Source organism: Petromyzon marinus (assembly GCF_048934315.1).
Source record: "Petromyzon marinus isolate PM22_M1 ecotype Great Lakes invasive population chromosome 84 unlocalized genomic scaffold, UKy_Petmar_22M1.pri1.0 chr84_unloc.3, whole genome shotgun sequence".
In the NCBI taxonomy this organism is placed as follows: Eukaryota; Metazoa; Chordata; class Hyperoartia; order Petromyzontiformes; family Petromyzontidae; genus Petromyzon; species Petromyzon marinus.
Window position 1 is genome coordinate 229,858 of NW_027422640.1, and position 21,959 is coordinate 251,816.

Consider the following 21,959-nt stretch of genomic DNA (forward strand, 5'->3'; position numbering starts at 1 on the left):
CGGATGCTGGCCTGCTTGTCGGGAGGGGGCGTAATGAGTCCCTAAAACTGCACACACGGGGGCGGTGGGAGGGGGGTGAACGTCCATACACACACAAACAACAGCGACAATCATTCGCCGTATAGCCTTACCAGAATGTTGGGGCAAGTGCTGTTAGCGAGCAGCGCCTATGCAGCTTAGAATAGCACACGGGCCAGCACCACGCCCAGCTGCCTATCTTTCTCTCTCCATACAAGAGACTCACAGGCGTACATGCGTCCGTGCACACACGCACAACACAACAACCATTGTTCACCCCTAAGTGGCGGTGACATCACCACAGCACTTGTGCCATGCTCGATGTATTTTGAGGCCACGTGAAGTGTCGAAGGCTGGCTGGCAGGAGGTCATGTAATAGACGCAGGTGCCATGGATTGACTTAGGAAGATGATGGACAGATGCAACAGCCGTGCTCCCCACTGTGCCAACTTTCTTTGTTTCAGTTGTTTGGCGCTATGCTTGTTGTTTTGAGCCTCTCTTCTCTGTCCTATGCTGTTGCTGGAGGGCGACTGCCTCCACCTCCCCAGTAGCGCCGTTCATGAACCTCCTCCACAGAAGCCGATCATGACACTGCTGATACCAGTCATCAATACGTCCAATCAGCTCCACATCCTTCTGTACCACATCAGTCCATCTCTTCTCTAGCCCGTACCACGCCCACTTAGCGCCATCTATCCAGCCAAATTGAAGCTGCTTGGGGATGCCGTGGCTGTACAAACGGACTGCATGACACAATCAACGCAGCCTCGCTTACTGGAGGAGCCCACAGATGGGCATTTGTCCAGATATTCTAGGAATCTGTGAGCTCATAAAGTCCAGTCTGGTTAAACCCTGGATAGATCGTGGGCAAGCTAACCTAAATGTTCCTTTCGAGAGAGAAAAGGGAGGGTATAACTTTGGCCGAGAAGACATGAAGATTTGTATGGAGTGGCATGCCAGGTAGCTTCCACACTGTGTTGAGCAGCTGATGAAAATATAATGCTGCTCGAATTATTTGAAATGAGACCTCAGCTCCCAAAACGGAGATGATCATCAGCACACTGCCCACTCCACTCTCTCCTCAGGTGCCCCAAATACATGAGGAATTGAGGAAGGGAGCATTTTTATGATGTAAAATACCCAGGGAGGTGATTTGTTTTCGTGGGGCTGATGGTAACGGCCCATATTTTAGTAGCATGCTTCATGTTTGGCTGTAGTGTCTCCAACTTCTCCTTAGAGTGGGCAGTAATCACCAGGTCATCCGCATTCATAATATGATTTAACAATAGAAATTCATACCATGACCGGCTCGGGCATCGATCAGCCTCCCATTATATCTATACCAGATATAAATTCTACTGGTACATCCATGGAAATAGTCTCAAACTACGTAGTCAAAGAAAATGTTCAGTCGTGTAGGGGCCAGAGGACATCCATGTCGCACATTACTCACACATTCTATCATCCCTTAGCTCCATTACGTCGATTTCCCATGAGCCACAGCAGTTGTCTTTATATTGTTTATATATGCTTTATCGAAAGAAGAAAATAGTATATTTGCTTTAATTACTGTAACTCTGTGTTTTATTTAGCTTTGGTAATTTGGGTGATCCAGGTCTCTCTTGCAAATGAGACTCATCATGGTCGCTTTAGTTCTCGCCTTGTTCAACTCAATAAACTGGTACTCACTCCATTATGAACCTACCCACTTCCTTAAATCTATGACTCACGTAAATACTCCCTCTCTCTCCTCATGAGTCATATATTTACCTGATCACACAATCACCCGATCATTCACTGTGTCAACCTCACTCACGCACTTTTTCATGCTCTCAAGAATGACACACCCATTCTATCACTACATTAATCATCATCCCCTTCCCTCATTGACCCACTGGTAAAATTAAAATACTCGACAGCAACAACACGTGAGATTGTACTCAGGCTTACACTCACATGTGTAAAGAAGCTCCTTTGCAGGTTCCATTTGATAGATGATTTATTTCACGATGACGTATTTACAACGCAAGAGTACGACTCGCACGAACCTTCTCCCGTACAGTAACATGTACCTGTTTCAACCCATCTCCACTGCCCCCACTATAAACTTTGCCATCCAAGAGAAGTGAAGTAGAAGACAATAGAGTCTGCTGAGAGAATCTACCGGGGAAAACTGCTGGAAGTTACCAGGGCGTGGCCGTGCGGGTATATAAGGGGGAGCATGGCCCGCAAATGGGGTGATGCCTTGGGGACTGAAGAACAACTGCAGGTGGACGACATCGGGGCCGACTGTTGGAAATCAACATGGTGGAAACCATCAAGAAAGACTGTTCGAGATTAATCTACTCTATTAGAAACCACCGGGACTGCAGATAGTCATAGCCTTGTGCAACGTGTGAGTCGTACTCTCACCTTGTAAATATGTTATCGTCGGGAATAAATCATCTAGAAAATGAAACCTGCGAAGGAGCTTCTTTACACATGTAAGAATGCAGGACATGCTTTATCAGCAGGCTGTTGTTTTTGTCTACAACAGACCTATGCACGCATCCTGAAAATGGCATTTGATTAGGATTGTCACCTTCAAACCATTCTGAAATCGTCCAACTACCAAAACCCTTGTCTGCATTATACCTAAAACTTGACCAACGTGGCAATGTTATTTTCTCATTTTATTGACAGTAAACAAAAAACATGGCATAGTTTTTAATTTCCCTGTTAACTTGTACATACGAGTGGAACGTTGGCACAATGGTTTGTGCATTGCACTATGAATCAGGCCACTTGAGTTTGATTCTCGGTTATAGTTAACATCAAACAAACTAGCCATGAGCCTTTTCGTTATCAACCCACGTTGAGAAGCATGATGGCGTATGGTGAAACAATCTCCATGACTGATCCCGTATGGGAAGACTTCACCCATGACAATGCTTATACATTTATTATTGTTTTTGTTGTATATTACCACCAAAGGAGTAACTTCATACCTGTTAGCCAGCCTATATATACTCATAGATAAACTTTCGCCTAAACACCACCATTGGGATGAAGCTGACTTGGTATCTTCCATACTCTTTGGTTCTTTCGGTAAAGTCACGTAGGTATAAAATAAAATAAATCACGACGTTTCGGGTGCAACACAAGCGTCCGTCATGAGATGGCAAAGCATGATCTGCTGTTGAGGCAGAATGTTTAAAAGAGTTTGAAATGGGTGTAGCCCAAGGGCCATAAATAAGTGGGCGGGGCCAGTGATGTTAATGTGAGAAATTAGCATGTAAATGTAAGAACGGAGAGCGGCCTCCTCATAGAGGGCATCAAAGTGGCTATGTTAATGTGAGAGATTAGCATGTTAAAGTAATATCGAAGAGTGGTGGAATCCAAAGGCATGAGAGTGCAATCCAAAGGACATGTAAGCATGAGAGATCTAAGAGAGAGGCATAGAGAGAGACACAAAGAGTCGGAAATAACAGCTGACATAGGCAGGTAGGATGGAAATATCAGAATCATAAAGAAGGTACACCACTCTGTGCTATCGTCTCCACCAAAGAGTATGAATCCCTGCATTCATGAAAGGGTAAATTTAAGATTATTCCAGCAAACTTTACCGTCTTATACCTCGAACCTTCCCTCGTATGGTACCATGCACCTGTTTCCACCCATCTCCACTGACACCACTATAACTTTTGCCATGTACAGTACCCTACATCACCCTCTTCTGCCCATAAAAATATCTGTCCCGGCTAAAACTCTAATTTAACAGGTCCCTGCAGGGTGGGCTGGTAGGAACATTGGAATTTTGCGCAATTTTATTTTTACACCCCAATAGCACGAGATTTCACTTCGTTAAAGTATTGAAAGGGGACGGACGGACGCATTAATCTATTGCAAGCTGGTACACTCATCTATTGCAGGCTGGTACACTCAGTTTACAACTTCGTTCCTACCAGTAATAGGGAACTCTATGTGGGAATCAATGGGATCGCACAAGGAATTCAGTGATGTGGGCATGGAGTACAAAACATTTAACCTCTGGGTTAATGCTTAACATAGGCGCTTGAATCAAGGGGGGGAAGGCATTACAACCCAACTTGACCATTCAGTATCATCACCAAACTCTTACGTGGGCTGCCCTATTGAAGGTGTACATTCTTAGGCAAACAATACGCAACATCATTAGCCCTACATTTACAACAAGCCATCAATATGTACTGTAGGTGTGGTCGAGCAGCACATTCGATTCGGTGACACTCCTTCTCGGCACCTCTAAATTAGTCCGTCGGCCTCCCTCATCGTGGCCATCTTCATTCCGGTCGATCCTGAGAGGAGAGTGCGGGGGCACTATTTCTGTGAGGAGGATGCTCCCCTCCCTGGCATTCGACATGACGCCCCTGGACACGGCCTTTTTGAGCCTGAACGATCCCTTGTGACGTCAGTTCTCTATATGGTTTAGGGCGACTCGGATTAACCACCCATCTCTGGTGTCCCATTTGGATGTGAACACTTTGCGGGCAGAGGATTTTAACAATTCCACTGGGCTTTGCCAAGGATGGTGTAGTTTGGCGGATTTTCTAACCCGGACCTCAGGACAGTGTAACCAGGCCCGATCACCCTGTTCAAAGGGTACAGGCGTCTCCGTTCTTTTCCGCAACCGTTTGTTTGCTATTTGCGATCTGCCTGACTCCGCTATCGCGGCTTCACGAGCTTCACAGAGCTTTTTTAGTGGCAGTCTGAGGGAGGCTGGCGACGACACAACTTTAGCAGGGAAAGCCACCAGTTGGTCCTCAATAGGTGGCTCAGGGTCTCTCCCATACATCAAAAAGAAGGGGAAGAGCCCGGCCGATGCATGTGGCACTCTACAATATGCCCCTAGGACCCCTGGGATGTGCAAGTCCCAGTCCATCTGATCACCATTTACAACATGGCACAACATTGCGGACAGCGTGCGGTTAAGCCTATCTACTTGTCCATCACACTGCAGGTGGTACAGTGGCGTTCGAATTTTTCTTAGTGCCCACGATATTACAAACCTCTCGCAACAGATTAGTAGAAAAATTCTGACCCTGGCCTGTTAGACGTTTCTCAGTGGGGCCCTTGTCCAATACATAGCCATGGAGAAAGGCTTCTGCTATTATTGCAGCCGTTTGGTCATGTATTGGCCATGCAACGAGCCAGTGTGTGCAATACTCCATCCCCTCGAGCAAATATTTATTTTATCCTTGCTGTTTTAGGAAATGCACCCAGGATATCCAACGCTACTAGTTCGTTTACCCTCACCACTGCGATCGACTGCAGTGGAGGCTGCATAGGATGGGGAGCAGGTTTGCTATTTGCACACTCCTGACAATGATTACCCGCTCGCGTACATCTTTTGACATCACTGGCCAAAAATATCGAGCCTGCAGTGTGAGCAATGTGTTTCGGTGGCCCAAGTGCATTTGTTGTTTGGCGTGCACTTCTAGTAGCAACTGTTTTTGCAAGGGTTTTTGGACCACTAGGCAACAACCCTGCATCGTCATGTCCCACCTCATCAGGAGTCCTCGCCATGGGATGAATGGCTCCCCCTTTTGACCAGTTTGAGCACATTCAGCTGCCTGTGCAGCCAATGACTGTATAATTTCATCCTATTTTTGCAATCAGATTCATTCGGTCCTTATCAGCCCAAGATCATGATCTGCGGGTGGTACATCATTTTCTATCGTTGCTGTGTTTATTGACATCACCTGTCTCGGCGAGTCAAGGAGGGTCGGTTTACACCGTGCTGCTCCTGTCGCTGCTGCTACGACCGATCTCACTAACTTTTTCCACTTAGCCCGAGATGTTGGCCCAATTTCCCCTGTTGTTTCACTCCAGGTCGATGTGATCGAGTGGTGTGCTAGTGATGTTGGTGATGAGGGTTTTGGAAATGAGGTGCACGTGTGATCTGGCTGGGTGTACAGGCGACACGCCTGGGTGTTTCTTGGTTGTCTCGGGATGACTTCCCCTCGGCAACCTCTCGCGATGTGGCCCGACCTCCCGCAGTGGTAGCAGTACATCACCGCATAGTCCTGAATTCCTCCGTGGTTGTGCCATGGTCGCTGATGCTGTAGTTGACACCTTGAATCGTTGAACCCCTGGATGGCCACAGCCATCTCTTCCAAGGTCGCCTGCAGATCACCCTCCATGCTGGGCATTGCGGCGGTCCCTGTTGTTGCTGTCCCTGTTGGCTCCGTTGGTCCTCCTGCTCCTCCATTCTCCATCACCCTTGTCACATGGGCTGCTACTTCACATGGTGCCCTGGGATCTGTGTGTGCCCAGAGGCATTTAGCAAACTACATTGAAGTTTGCTCACTCTCTGGCAAAATCGGCAATGTAATGCCACTTTGATAGAGGAGAATTTGTAGCCGCTCCGCCACTAGCACATCTCAGGTTGTCATGTCCATCCTTGGAAATGCCACATCTGCAACCGCATGCAAGGTACTTCTATAAGCCATCAGTGGCTCGCTATCTCCTCTTCTCCAGGATGAAAATTGCTGCCTTGCGCTGGACGCAGGACAGAAAACATCGGCCATCCCTTGACAACCTTGTTGGGTTGTGGCAGGTTGATTTTCCGGGATCATAAAGAAGGCCAATAGTGCTCTGTCATCCAACACCGTAGGCAGCAGTCGTAGCACTTCATCGTCAATCAATCGGCTGACTCTGACAGCTGCTTCAAATCTTTTGATGAATGCAATACAATCACCTCCCGTATTTTTATGCATGGTGGTCAAGGTCTGTTGAACAGCTTCTAGTTGTGGTTGAGTCATTTGATTGGTTCCCGCCTGCTGCTCGACGGGGGGAAGCGATGGCTGCTGCCCTATGGCGCTTTCTCCTCGCCATTGCGGTCCATGGTGGAGATGGATCTGGCTTCAGCCGCGCACTACCTGTTCCTTCCTCTTCTCTTTTCTTCATCATCGAAATTATCAGTCGATCCACCACTGAGGTAAGGTGGTCCAACCTGTCCAACAGCTGCCGCCAATTTTCTTTGTTCGGCGATGCTGGTTCTTGGGTCTTTGGCGGAGCATCCACTTCCATCGGGAACTTGGCTGCCAACGGGGTCCGGCTCTCACTCCCGCCATTTGCCGAGTCTCAAAAACCTGGAGCGCTTAGGGTTGATAACTCGTCCTCTGCAGGAGCTCTTCGGCGGGTCTTCCTTCTTGAACTTGTAGACTGTATCCCACCACTGCCACCAGAAGCTTCTTTGCAGGTTCCATTTTTGAGAAGAGAGTGCAACTCACACGCTTCACAAGGGTATGACTATCTGCAGCCCCAGTGTTTTCCACTACATTCATCTCGAACAATCTTTCTTAATGGTTTCCACCATGTACAACAGTCGGCCCCGATGTCATCCACCTGCAGTCGTCCTTCAGTCTCCGAGCTAGCGCCCCAATTGCGGGCCTCGCTCTCCCTTTTCTACCCACTCAGCCTCGCCCTGGCAGCTTCCAGCAGTTTCCCTGGTACATTCTTCCAGCAGACTCAACCGTCTTCTACTTCCTTTCTCTTAGATGGCAAAGGATATAGTGGTGTCAGTGTTGATGGGTGGAAACAGATGCAGGGTACTGTACGAGGGAAGGTTCATGTGAGTCGTACTTTTGCGTTGTAAATACGTTATCGTGAAATAAATCATCTAGACAATCTAACCTGCGAAGGAGCTTCTTTAAACACGTGAGTGTTAGACTGCGTATTTCCATTTTACCAGTGGGTCAATGAGGGAAGCGGATGGTGAGTAAGGTAGTGAGTGATGGGATGAGTAGGTCGTTGGTGAGATTGTGAAATAGTGCGTGAGTGATGTTGGCACAGTGAATGATCAGGTGGTTGCCTGGGTTATCAGGTCAATAATATGACTCATGAGGAAGGAGAGGACGTATTTATGTGAGTCATAAAGTAAGGGAAGTGGATGAGTTCATAATGGAGTAAGTAGTAATTTATTTAGTTAAAACAGGCGAGAACTAAAGAGACTAGGATGATTCTCATTTGCAAGAGAGACCTGGATCACCAAAATAACAAAAGCTAAATAAAAACACAGAGTTACAGTAATGAAAAGCATATATAAACAATAGAAAAACAACTGCTGTGTCTCATGGGAAATCGATATAATGGAGTTAAGGGATGATAGAATATGTGAGTAATGTGCGACATGGATGTCCTCTGGCCCCTACACGACTTAACATTTTCTTTGACTACTTAGTAATGAGACGATTTCCATGGATGTACCAGTAGAATTTATATCTGGTATAGATATAATGGGAGGCTGATCGATGCACGAGTCCGGTCATGGTATGGCTCTCTATAGTTAAACCATATTATGAATGCGGATGATCTGGTGATAACTGCACACTCTAAGGAGTTGGAGACACTCCATCTAAACACGGAACATGCTACAAAAATATGGGCCGTTACCATCAGCCCCACAAAATCAAATCACCTCCCTGGGTATTTTACATCATCAAAATGCTCCCCTCCCTCAATTCCCCATGTATTTTGAGGCAGTTGTGGAGAGAGTGGAGATATTTCCGTACTTGGGCAGTGTGCTCATGACCAACTCTGTTTTGGGAGCCGAGGTCTCACTTCGATTCATTCGAGCGGCATTATATTTTCATCAGCTGCGTAACATTGTATGGAAGCTACCTGATCTGTTACTCCATACAAACCTTCATGTCTTCTGGACCACAGTTATGCCTTCCCTTATTTCTCTCTATAGGATTATCTGCAATGGTTTGAAACATTTGGTCTAGCCTGCCTACGATCTATCCAGGGTTTAACCAGACTGGACTTTGTGAGGAGGCCAAAATTTCCTGAAATATCTGGACAAAGGCTCATCAGTGGGCTCTTCCGGCAAGTCAGGCTCCATTGGCTAGGTCATGAAGTCTATATGCACTGTCACCGCATCCCCAAGCAGCTTCAATTTGGGCGGATAGATCATGCTAAACAGGCGCGGCATGGGCTACAGAAGAGATGGACTGATGTGGTACAGAAGGATGTGGAGCTGATTGAACTTGCTGATGACTGGTAGCAGCAGTGTCGCGATAGGCCTATGTGGAGGAGGTTCATGAAAGACTCTACTGGGAGTTGCCCTCCAGCAATAGCGTAGGGCAGCGGAGCGACACTCATAACAATGAGCAGAGCGCTATACGACTGAAACACTGAAAGTTGGCACAGTGGGGAGCACGACTTTTCCATCTGCCCGTCATCACCTTAAGTCAACCCATGGTACCTGTGTCTATTCATGACTTCCTGCCAGCCATCCTTCGACACTTCAAGTGACCTCAAAATGCACCAAGCACCGCACAAAAGTGCTGTGGTGATGTCACTGCCACTTAGGGGCAAATGGCGATTATTGTCTTCTTGTTGTGCGTGTGTGCACGGACACATATACCCCTGTGAGTGTGTGTGTGGGGAGAGATAGTGCAATGGTGAACACTGTCTACCATCCCACCGATCCCAGTTCGATTCCCACTCACGACCAACACCTTTAACGATTATATTAATGGTTGCTGGGCTTTCCGTCGATCGACTCAGCCTCAAATAAGTGCCTGGTGTGGTGTGTAAATATCACCACTGGCGAGACAAAGGCAGCCGGTGTTGTATATATAGGTGTTATGAAAATTGATGAAAATAATGAAAATTAAATGAAATTTGAGATTTGCATAATTTATCCGAAATTATGTTAATCCGTGTAATTAGGTGCATAAATTATGCTGATTCGAGAGATAATCGTATTAATTTATGCGAGTGGGCGTGGTTATGATAATGAAGGTCGCTATGGATTATCAGGTCGAGCCTCGGTGACTCGGATTGTGTTATGAATTGGAATGACGCAATTAATCGTATGCAGTGACGCAGGCGTTGTGAGCGTGAATGAGAGAGAGTCGATTCAACTCTGCTCTTTAATTCCGTATTATCGATAAGGATACGATTACTCTCGATTGAACATTACGAATTATGTGTGTTATGGATTATGTGTGGTGATTGTGTGCTTATGATAGGTCCCCAGGATTCAGATCTCATACGCAGAACAATATTATGCAGAATTTCAGGAAGAATCACACGCAAACCTTCTGCTTTAATCAATTTTATTTCTAGCTAACTTTAATTTTTGGATAATATGAAAACTCAATCTCGGGATTTTGGAATTTCAACACAGCGTTAACATGATACCATCACGATTGCGTTGTTTCACCTCGATAGCGGCACCTGTGGTTAATTCCCGACGCGTAACGCAATCGATCGGTTGTTGAGAGCGAGAGATTAAAAACATGCGAACTATTCTATCAAACCTTAACTTTATAATATGCAAACTCGTATGCTTGAATTGTTACACAACATGGCACTTGGTCTCTGATTCGTATCCAATCCTTAATACATTCTGATATGCGAAGTTATTATGCTTGAAATCGTCAGCACAGTACCACGTTGATGTTCGTTCATTGATTCATAACGATTGTGAATTTAAAGCGTTCGACTGAAATACTTCGAATTGCCTTATCAACACCACTCGATGGCCACAATGCTTCGTTACTTGAATTGTCACACAACACAGCATTCGGTCATTGATCATGCGCGGCCCTTAATGCAATTATTGTCACGTTGTTCACAATAGGATGACTGATTATTATGCAACGCTACTCGTTGACAGGGCACTACAACCAGTATTATTCTTGGAGGCACAACTATGCGTTTCAATTCGTTATTTCATTCGTGGATACCAGCAAGATTATGCAGAAAGACAAATATTAACGAACGACTCAAGTATTCCTAATCAACTTCTCAACGCGACTCAATGGGTGGCGATGTTTCCTTTTGATATCCTTATCTCGGGCCAATCTTTTAATTAATTGTGGCCAGACCCCTGACAGGGAACCGGTTGAACACGTTCTCTATCCCCGCGAGCAGCGCTCCGTGGTGAGGTGTCAAGAATTAATCCTTGTTAATGGGTCAGTTGGTAATTTATGCGGTTAGAAGTACAGCCCCAGCACAATATTACAGAGAAAAATTATGAACACTCTTAAAAACGATGGATTATTCACTCGGTCGTTGCGATGTTTCCACAATCACGGATGGTTCAATGGCTTGAGGTTTTTAGGCTTTGTTAATGACCCGTGTGTGTGTGTGTTGAAGGGTGTGAGTGGTGGAAGAGTAGGCCAATGTTCGGAATCGATTCTTTGCGTCAAGCAGACGTCTGGTTTGTGTGTAGTGGGGGGCAGTGTATCATACGTATCAGTTGATTCTTCTTTCAGTAGTTGGTTCGGACTCGACGGACGTTGGTGAACGAGTAGATGCGTTGTTGTAGCTGAGATGACCGTCTGGTAGACGGCGTTAGAAGCTCGCCCGCAGCGGCGCGCTGGTGCTCCGTCGTCGGCGGTTGTAGATTGCAGGCTCACGATTCGCTCGTGGTGGCGCTGGCCGCTAACAGCGGCAGCGGGTCGCCAATCGGCGACACTCGCCAATTCGGCGAGTTGTAGAGACGTCTCCGGCGTCGGTGATGGCTGCTCTTCTGCTGAGATGAGTTGAGCGGGTCTTCTGCTGAGATGAGTAGAGATGAGTCTTCTTCTGTTGAGCTGAGTTGAGATGAGTCTTCTTCTGTTGAGCTGAGTTGAGATGAGTCTTCTTCTGTTGAGCTGCCCCCGAGGGCTGATGAGTTGGCCCCGAGGGCTGACGAGCTGGTTTCAATGCTGAAACGGCTCCTTTTTATGCCAAAAATCTCTCCCCTTCTCGGCTCCCCCTCACGAGGTGGAGCTATCTTTGATCTGATCGTATGTCGGTGGGGGGGGTTCGTGTGTCGGTGGTGGGGGGGGTTCGTGTGTCAGTGTGTATGTTTGTGTGTGTGTCATTTATGACACGGTCCTGTTCGGGTCTTTCCTCAAGCCATAAACATCAAGACAACAGACACCTCGATTCATCTCGGTGGCGTCTGGTTGTCTGATCCCTCCACCCAGAGAGAGGGGCGGGTTCCCCCCCCCCCTTTTCCGTTCGCGTTCCGACGCACAAAGAAATGGTTAAGATTTTTTTTAAGTTTAACATTTCACATCACAGTTGGTATCTTATCATACACAGTTATGATCCTGCTTGTGATTCATAGTATTTGATTTATTTCCAAGTGAAGATGCTCTTCCGAGCGTATGCATTTTATCACGTGCTGCAGGGAAAGACAAAGGTGGCCGGGATCTTCCCATCTCTCTATACTTTGCAAATATCATTTCGACTCCATGTTCGCCACGACTCGTGTTTGTAACTACGTCCTCCCGACACCTCTCGGTTTACCGAGGTTCGAATTGTTATGATGGAATTATTAAAAAGAAAAATAATTTTCATCCTGAGTTTAAGAGGTCCGTTTCCAGATTGTTGGAATCCATATCCCTTGGTTCTGTAAGGTTCTATAATGGAATATCGTTTAAGGTTAACACATTATTATTAATGTTATTTTGCAATTTCTTTAAAACTTGTTTGTCTGGTTGCCGTGTGTGGGGTGGGGTGTGTCTCCTCATCAAACCCGGCTGGCTTTTCCAGATGGCCCCTTGTGATAAGGTGTAATTCCTGCTTCTCCGCGCTGTGAGAGAGACAAAGATGGTCGGGGTTGCTTGGGATATTGTTTAAACTCTTTCGTAAGTTTGCCCGTTCGCCTCATTCCTTCTCGATAACCTTTGATGTGACTCGGTATTTTGTCTCCAAGCTTTGCTTTAACAGTAAAAGTATTAAAGGTGAAAATCATTTGATAGCGAATTAATCATTGGATAATAATTCACTGATGTGTCTGGTGGCCTGTTCTTAATTGGAGTGAGCGTTAGGCTCGCTACTTTTATCTTATTCTTGTTGTTGCCTTTTAATTTTTTGTTGTTGTTTTACTGGAAAATAAGGAAAAGAATATGTATACGATTTACCCTGTTGGCGTCTGGTGTCTGCTCTCTTGGTGTTCTGACCTCGGGGGGACCTTTCCTAAGGGGCCCATCAAACTCTTGTTCATCTGGAGATTTTCGCCGATAGCTGTTACATCCTCGCCTCGAGAGTTTTATTATTTCTTTATTTCTTAATGGTCTGTTTATGACCGACATCTGGTTTTTCGTGTTTCTGGCTTACCGGTTTGATTCATTAAAATATATATATATTGTTTGTCATGAAAGAAAGGAAAAATAAATCTAGGTGTATGCATCCGTAAATATTCTTATGGATATTAATTGTGGAAAAAGGGCCGTATACAACATTCCGCCCTTTTAAAAATGATCGGTGGTCTGCCACCGGTGATTTTTAATATTAAAGAAAAATGCCTTTTTCCACCATGAACCATCAAGTTTGTGATTTTTCCATACAACGCGCGCGTACGTGTCACAACTTAGCATGATTATATTTGAATTAATAAGGGATTTTTTTTTGTAATAAGATAAGGAAGTATTCTACTGACTACATGTTATAGGGGAAGTTGTTGATTGATTTTTTTTTTTTATTCCTCTAGTTCTCCCAGCACAGGGTACGGTTTGATTTGATTGATGTGTACCCACTTGTACTGCTGCTCTCTTCCTGTCTTTGTGATTTTTAGCTGATATACAACTGGGGACATTTTGTCAACAATCTCGTGTGGTCCTGTCCAGGAAGGGAGGAATTTCCTGCACTTCTGCTTTCTTTTTTCGTAATTGAGGTACAACACCTGGTCTCCGAGCTGGTATTCTGCGTGGCTGGCTTTTTGGTCATAGTATGCTTTGCTCCCCTGAGCCTCTGCTTGCAACTGGTCTCTGACCATAGCGAATGTGCTCTGTAGGTGACTGTTCAGTCCCGCTAGGTATTCAGTGGGCGTCATTGCCGTCGGGGTCTCGTCCTCCAGTGGGACATACAGCAGGTGCACTGGGAGGGTCATTAGTCTCCCTGTCATGATCTCGAATGGTGTCCTGCCTGTAGCTCGGTTGGGTGTGGCTCGCATGGCCATCAATACTAGGGGTAGTTTCGTATCCCAGTCGCGTCCCGTGGTGGACACATATTTCTTTAGGAGGCTCACGATGGTCCTGTTGGCTCTTTCCACCTGTCCTGAGGATTGTGGATGGTAGGCGATGTGTAGTTGTCTTCTTACTCCCAACATCTTCCACACTTCTGTGATGACTTCGGCTGTGAAGTGGCTTCCTTTGTCTGAATCGATTGTTGACGGTAGGCCCCACCTACTGAATATTTGGTTGATCAGTAGGATAGCTGTCGTTTCCGCGGTGTTGTTGGGTGCTGGTAAACACTCTATCCATTTGGAGAATGCACAGGTCACAGTCAGCATGTACTTATTTCCTTTGGTTGATCGGTTGACAGGTCCTATCCAGTCGATTTGTAGGTTGGACCATGGATAGTCTGTTCCCCTCTTCTGTAGGGGTGCCCTATGCTGTGAAGTCGTTGGCTGGAACTTGCAACACACGAGGCAGTTGGACACATGTTCGTGTATGTCTTGACTCATTTTAGGCCAGTAGGCCACCTGCCGCAGCATCTGTCCTGTGTTCATCTCGCATCGGTGGCCGCTGCATGGTTCGTCGTGGGCATGTTGTAACATTATCTCTCGATATTGTGAGGGGACTACCCATCTAGTTTTACCGTCTTTTTCGTTCGTATATACCAGTAGCCCTTTTCGTATTGAGAACCTTTTGATTTGGTTATGCATGATCTCGAGCTCTTTGTTGTCGTTCAGGTTGTCGGTAGTGATTGGTTTTCCTGTTGGATCCTGGATATGATCAGCCAGTGTTTTTAGGGTTTCGTCCTCTTGTTGCATTCTGACTAGATCTTCGGAAGGCTGTGCACTGTTCAATTGGGCTCTGACTCCAGCTTCTGCAGGGTTCTTCCCACTCCTGGTGATCAGTCTTATTACGGCAGGGTCTTGGTTCGTCGACTCTTGTTGTCCGTCTCTTTCGGTTTGGCTTTCTAGCTTCCACGGTGTGCCTTCCAGGCTTCCCGCTTTTGCGAGGGCGTCTGCCTGGTCATTTCCAGTTTTCTCTTGGCCAGGTATCTTGGAGTGCCCTTTGACCTTCTTCCAAAATATCTTCATATCTTTGTTCTGAACCATCGTATCTATGGCCTCGAACAGTTCTTGATGGTGAATTGGTTTATTTCTATGGTTCTTCATACCGTTCTTTTTCCATATGGGCAAGTGGTGTAGGAAGCTGTGCTGTACGTAGTTGGAATCAGTACACACCACCATGGTCTGTATTTGGTTATTGGATACCATTTGGACGGCGATGTGTACCCCGGCCAATTCTGCATACCGGTTGGACTTTGGTCCCAGTTGAAATCCCGCTTGAATCCCTGTGAGTGGGCCAGTTTCCCAAACGATTCCTGATCCGGCGTGGAGTTTGTTTTCCTTCATTTTGGAGCATCCATCGATGTACACCATTGGTAGGTCGGCGCATGTTTCCTTTTTGAAGGGCAGGTGCCTGTTGTCCTCCGGAGGTACCTTTGCGGCACATGCTTCTATGCTGTCTAGCGTGCAATCATGTAAGTCAGCCAGACCTTTGGCCATTGGACTTTTCTTGTTTTTTGCGTATTTTACTGTGATTGGTAGGCCTTGGAGTGTCAGTGCCCAATTGGCTATCCGGCTGCTGGTTACGCGGCCCTCTCGAATCTTCTTACTGTTGAGGTACGCCAAGGATTCATGATTCGTTTCTAGGATGATTTTCTCTCCGTTCAACAAGTTCCGAAAATGCTGTATAGCCCAGATGTTTCCGAATATTGCCTTCTCGCACTCAGAGAACTTTGTCTCTACCCCACGGAGGGCCTTGCTGGCATAGGCAATAATTCGTTTCCCTGCTTCCTGTATCTGGTATAGTACCGAGCTGATACTATGATCTGAGTATGCGGTCTCTAGGTAGTATTATTTTCCTTTCTCTGGGTATGCCAGGCAGGATGCCCCTGTGATCTGTCGTTTTAATTCCTCTACTGCAGATTCCTGTTCTTGTCCCCATTCCCATGGTTCGTCTTTTTGAAGTAGTTTGACTAGGGGTCGAGCGATCCCTGCGTAGTCGTCCACGAACTGTCGAAGGTAGTTGCAGATCCCTAAGAAGCTCCGAAGAGTCGTGACTGTGGTGGGCGGTTTGAGCACGTGGAGGGCTTCAAGTCTTTTCGTTTGGGGTAACATTCCTTCAGTGCCGATCTGGAACCCGAGGTAGTCCACCCTTTTACGTGCCCACTGTCCCTTTTGTATTGATATCTTTGCACCTGCTTCTTTTAACTGCTCGAGGGTATGCTGGAGGTTCTCGAGGTGTTCTTCCCATGAGGAGTCCTTGACCAGAATGTCGTCGACATAGACGATGGTGCCTCGCTCTTTTGCGTCACCCATTGCCTTGTGTAGGAATATGTTGAAGTCTGCAGGTGAATTTGAGTATCCAAATGGGCATCGGTTCCAAGTATACTGTATCCCGTTGAATGTGAAGGCCAACTTGTATTGATCTGCTTCTTTCACGGGCATGGTCCAGAAACCATTTGATAGGTCCATTGTGGTGAGTATTTTTGCGCCTTTTATTTGGTTGAGACTTTGGTCGATTTCCGCCATGGGCCATTGAGATAGGGGAACCGTTTTGTTGAGTTGCCTATAGTCGATGGTGAGTCGCCACTTGCCAGTGGGTTTTAGCACAGGCCAAATTGGTGAGTTGTAGGTTGAATTGCATTCCCGAATTATATTCTTCTTGAGTAGGTTTCCCAAGGTTTCTTGGATTGATTCGTAGGCGGCCAGTGGAATCTTGTATTGTTTCACGTATACCGCTGGTGCTCCCTCCAGGGTGGGAATAGATACCACATGTAGGTCGGTTTTGCCGCAGTCATAGGAGTCTTCTGAGAACAGGAAGTGGTATTTCTGGAGCAGTTGTCGGAGCTCGTTTCGTTGAGTGTCATTTTCAAGGGCGTCTGCCGCTTCAATTTGTTGTTCAATTTGTTCTTCTATTGTAGGGACTCTTTTTCCTTGGTCTGGGTCTAAAGCTTCTGTGATTCCTGGTAGCTCAGTGGGTTGTTTCCCTTGCGTTATTATCGGTTGAATTGCCTTTGCTTCACTGGAGTGAAATATGCTCTTGATCTTGTGTTGTCCTTCAAAAGTCCCCTGTTCACCTGTTTGACCACTAGTAGGCGGTATATACCCCACGAGGGGACAGTCCTTGGGAACTGCTGGTCGTAGGTCTGCTTCCTCAAGGTCCTTTCCCGGTTTATTTGTCAGCAGTTGAGTGGTTCGTATTCCTGCTGGACGCTTGGTTCTGTTCTTGGTTGTCTGTGATAGGTCGTTGAGTTCTGGTGTGGTTACTTGAATTCCCATAGAGTCTTCTGCGACTTCTTCCTCTTCTGGATCCCTATGCTGCTCCGGCATTGACTGTGCCCATATTTGTCGGGATTCAAGGTTCATAATGGGTTTAAGGCGATTCAGTAGTTCGATCCCAATGATCAGCTCTTTTCCTGGGTTCTGTACGACATATAATGGATGGCTCATGTTGACTTCGTTGAACTTGAGCTTCATCGTGACCTTGCCCAATGGTCGCATGTGGGTCCCTTCGCATCCAGAGTAGGTAAGCTTGCTTGGCATCATCTGCAGTGCTTCATTCTTCCTCTGGAGGGCAGTCTGGAGTTCGTCAAATAGGTCCCTGGATATCATTGATATTTCTGCTCCAGTATCACAAAGGCCCTGGCTGGTCAGTGTGTCTTGCAGTGTTACTTCCATGTGGACTCGCCCGACCGGTCCTGCGGGAATTAATTCTCCCAGATGGTACCCTTTGCCCTCTGGTATCACCTCGGCGACTGCTTTGGTGTTTCTTGAGTTTCCTATGTTTACTTGGTCTACTCTGGCGTTGGGTGTGCCCTCTTCCTGTGTGTGTTCTGTTGGTCTCCTTGTCTTTGGTGTTGGTATCGGAGTCTTCATACTCTCTTGGTGTCCTCTTTCCATCCGAATGTGGTGGGCGTATCGACTCCTGTTGGCTGACTGTGGTCTATGCTCGATTGCTAGTGGAGGCGGCAGTGGAAGACGATATGGTGTTTGATTCGGTGGGCGTCGGCCCCCGTGGTGTAGGTATGATTCATCACTCGCTCTTCCTCCTCCATAGTTCCAGGATCCGCCTCCTTCGGTATTCCATGGCTGTGTTGTCCGTGGATGCCAAGTCCCTCTTGCCTCGCTCCTCTCCCCACGTGGAGTGTTATTCAGCATGCCGTTGATGGGTGTTGATTGTAGTTGATTAGGCGCCCTCTCCAGGGGGGTTTCATGTCCATCCCGTATGGTGTTGTTATTATTTCTGGGACATTCGCTTCCCTCCAGATCAAGTCGTTCTTTATCTTTGGTGATGATGTGTGTTTTGGCTATGTTTGTGGTTCTTCGGCCGTTCACCCAGGCCGTGTGAGCCTTGCTTTCAATCTGGCGCAGGGAGGCAGTCTCGGGATCCAACATCATTCTTACTATCTTCATTATTTCAGGTCTTAGGGATTGGAAGAACATAACTTTTAATATTTTCCCTTCTTCTTGGGCGTTATCCACGTCACCTGCGTAATACGCTCTCTTGAGGCGTAGGAGATAATCTCGTGGGTCCTCGTCTGCACGCTGAGTCATCAATTTTGCCGCATTCAATCCTTCAGACAGTGTGGAGTATTCCCCGAATCTCTTAACTACTACTCGGCTTAATTGCTTGAAATCGCTCCTGACCCTGTTGGGCAGGGAGGTTACCCATGGTCTGGCTGACTCATGCAAGCTTCTTGATAATAGACATGCTTTTTCTGCTGATTTACACAGACCCCGGATCTTAGCCTCCTGTCCCACTGTGGCTATGTGAGTGTGGATATCCCTGTTCTTGTTGTGTGGATCGAAGTAGGGAATTCTCACGAGCGCTTTATCCATTCGTTTGAGGGTTTTACTGTTAAAAGTGTGTTGTTCGTCGTCAGTGGTGTCTGTTCCTGAGGAGTGCTCACTCGAGCTGTCCCTGTCTTCGCTATCACTGCTGTCATGTTTCCCTTGCCTGTGCCGTGGTCTCCCTCTGTCCGAGGATTTGTATCTGTCCCGTGGCTTGTGTCCTTTGTTTTTCCTATGTGGGTCTGGTGAATCGTGCTTGTGGGTTGGTGTGTGTGATCTCCTTGAGCTGTGTCTATGTGGTGAGTGTCTTTGTCCTTGACCTTCATACCGTCTATCATGTGCGTGGTGTCTGCTGGGTGATATGCTGCGTTTACGTTGGTCTCGTATTTTGTGACTGTCAGGATTCCTGTGTCTGTCTTCTGTGGTGCGGGTTGTTTTGCGTTGGTGAGTTTTATGTGTTGTCCTGGTACCCGTGTCATGTCGGTCATGTTTACGTGAGGTGCGTTCCTCTGGTGAGCCGTCTGTGTCTGACTGGTCACTTTTGCGTGCTGTGCGCCTCTCTGGAGAGCTGTGGGTTCTACGTCGGTCGGGCTTGTGTGGGATGTGTCTTCCTAGTGAGCTGTCTCTGTCCTCTGCATCATATCGGTCATTTTTGCGTAGCGTGCGTCTTTCTGGCGAATTGTCTCTGTGCCGCTCATTCCGCCCTGGTTCCGCCCCTTTTGGTGCTATTCGTACTGCGTATCCTGGCAATTTTATTTTGGGTTTTTGTGTCTCTCTAATTTCGAGGTTGTCATCCGCATGTTTTTCCACTTTTATCCCTGTTTCTCCTTCCTTCCTCTCGAATTGCAAGGGGGTCTCTCTGTCAAAATTGCTTTCTTTGGTGGTCATACTTTTTGGGGATTTTGGCCCTGGGCTACGTATGCGTGGCTCGGAGTATGGTAAACTGCTACTCCCGTATGTGTTATGTGTATCAACGTCTGGGGGTTTCACTGGTGCAGCTAGCTCTGATCCTTTCTCTCCCACGAGGGCGCGCAGACGTTCTACCTCCCCCATCAGGGACAGTTTATCCTCTCTTTCTCTTTCAAATTTTTCCGCATTCCATGCCCTTTCCCTGTCTGTCTGTATGAGGAGGTGTGAGTCTAACCTTGCTATTTCCGCAATTTTTACATCACGTTCGGATTTGTTACATTTTATCACGTCCTTAAGAAGTTTTTTTCCGATGTTCCTTAATGTTCTCGATATGTGTCCCCTCCCATATGTCTCTCTGTTCTGCCTGCTCTTTAGCAGTCCGGCCAGTACGTTTTAACACAAGTTCACGATATTGTTTTTCCATAGATTCCATCTCCTCCGGGGAGGTCCCCTCTGAGTCAGTGGTATGCGTTGGGGTGTCAGCCTCCGAATGTTGCAGATCCAGTTCCATCTATCTTATGTGGTGTACTTGATAGACTTAAGAGTGTATCTTAATTCTGACATTTCATTTGTGGTGTGAGTTACTCTGGAAATTCCCTTCGGAGCACGTATAAACAATTGTATCACAGGATATGGTCAGTTTGACTCGAGCAAATAATCTTACTTCAACTGTCTTTGTTATACCCTGCTACTCTGGAATTTCCCTTCAGAGTGCGTTTTTGTGTTTGTTTTACACCCGTTACAGTCACAGGGCAACGTTAGATCATAAAACCTTGGTTAATACAACAGTGATTTGTTCCTTAATTCAAGCATAAACTGTCTGCGAGAGATCCCGGACGACGCGCCCAATTTGTTGTATATATAGGTGTTATGAAAATTGATGAAAATAATGAAAACTAAATGAAATTTGAGATTTGCATAATTTATCCGAAATTATGTTAATCAGTGTAATTAGGTGCATAAATTATGCTGATTCGAGAGATAATCGTATTAATTTATGCGAGTGGGCGTGGTTATGATAATGAAGGTCGTTATGGATTATCAGGTCGAGCCTCGGTGACTAGGATTGTGTTATGAATTGGAATGACGCAATTAATCGTATGCAGTGACGCAGGCGTTGTGAGCGTGAATGAGAGAGAGTCGATTCAACTCTGCTCTTTAATTCCGTATTATCGATAAGGATACGATTACTCTCGATTGAACATTACGAATTATGTGTGTTATGGATTATGTGTGGTGATTGTGTGCTTATGATAGGTCCCCAGGATTCAGATCTCATACGCAGAACAATATTATGCAGAATTTCAGGAAGAATCACACGCAAACCTTCTGCTTTAATCAATTTTATTTCTAGCTAACTTTAATTTTTGGATAATATGAAAACTCAATCTCGGGATTTTGGAATTTCAACACAGCGTTAACATGATACCATCACGATTGCGTTGTTTCACCTCGATAGCGGCACCTGTGGTTAATTCCCGACGCGTAACGCAATCGATCGGTTGTTGAGAGCGAGAGATTAAAAACATGCGAACTATTCTATCAAACCTTAACTTTATAATATGCAAACTCGTATGCTTGAATTGTTACACAACATGGCACTTGGTCTCTGATTCGTATCCAATCCTTAATACATTCTGATATGCGAAGTTATTATGCTTGAAATCGTCAGCACAGTACCACGTTGATGTTCGTTCATTGATTCATAACGATTGTGAATTTAAAGCGTTCGACTGAAATACTTCGAATTGCCTTATCAACACCACTCGATGGCCACAATGCTTCGTTACTTGAATTGTCACACAACACAGCATTCGGTCATTGATCATGCGCGGCCCTTAATGCAATTATTGTCACGTTGTTCACAATAGGATGACTGATTATTATGCAACGCTACTCGTTGACAGGGCACTACAACCAGTATTATTCTTGGAGGCACAACTATGCGTTTCAATTCGTTATTTCATTCGTGGATACCAGCAAGATTATGCAGAAAGACAAATATTAACGAACGACTCAAGTATTCCTAATCAACTTCTCAACGCGACTCAATGGGTGGCGATGTTTCCTTTTGATATCCTTATCTCGGGCCAATCTTTTAATTAATTGTGGCCAGACCCCTGACAGGGAACCGGTTGAACACGTTCTCTATCCCCGCGAGCGGCGCTCCGTGGTGAGGTGTCAAGAATTAATCCTTGTTAATGGGTCAGTTGGTAATTTATGCGGTTAGAAGTACAGCCCCAGCACAATA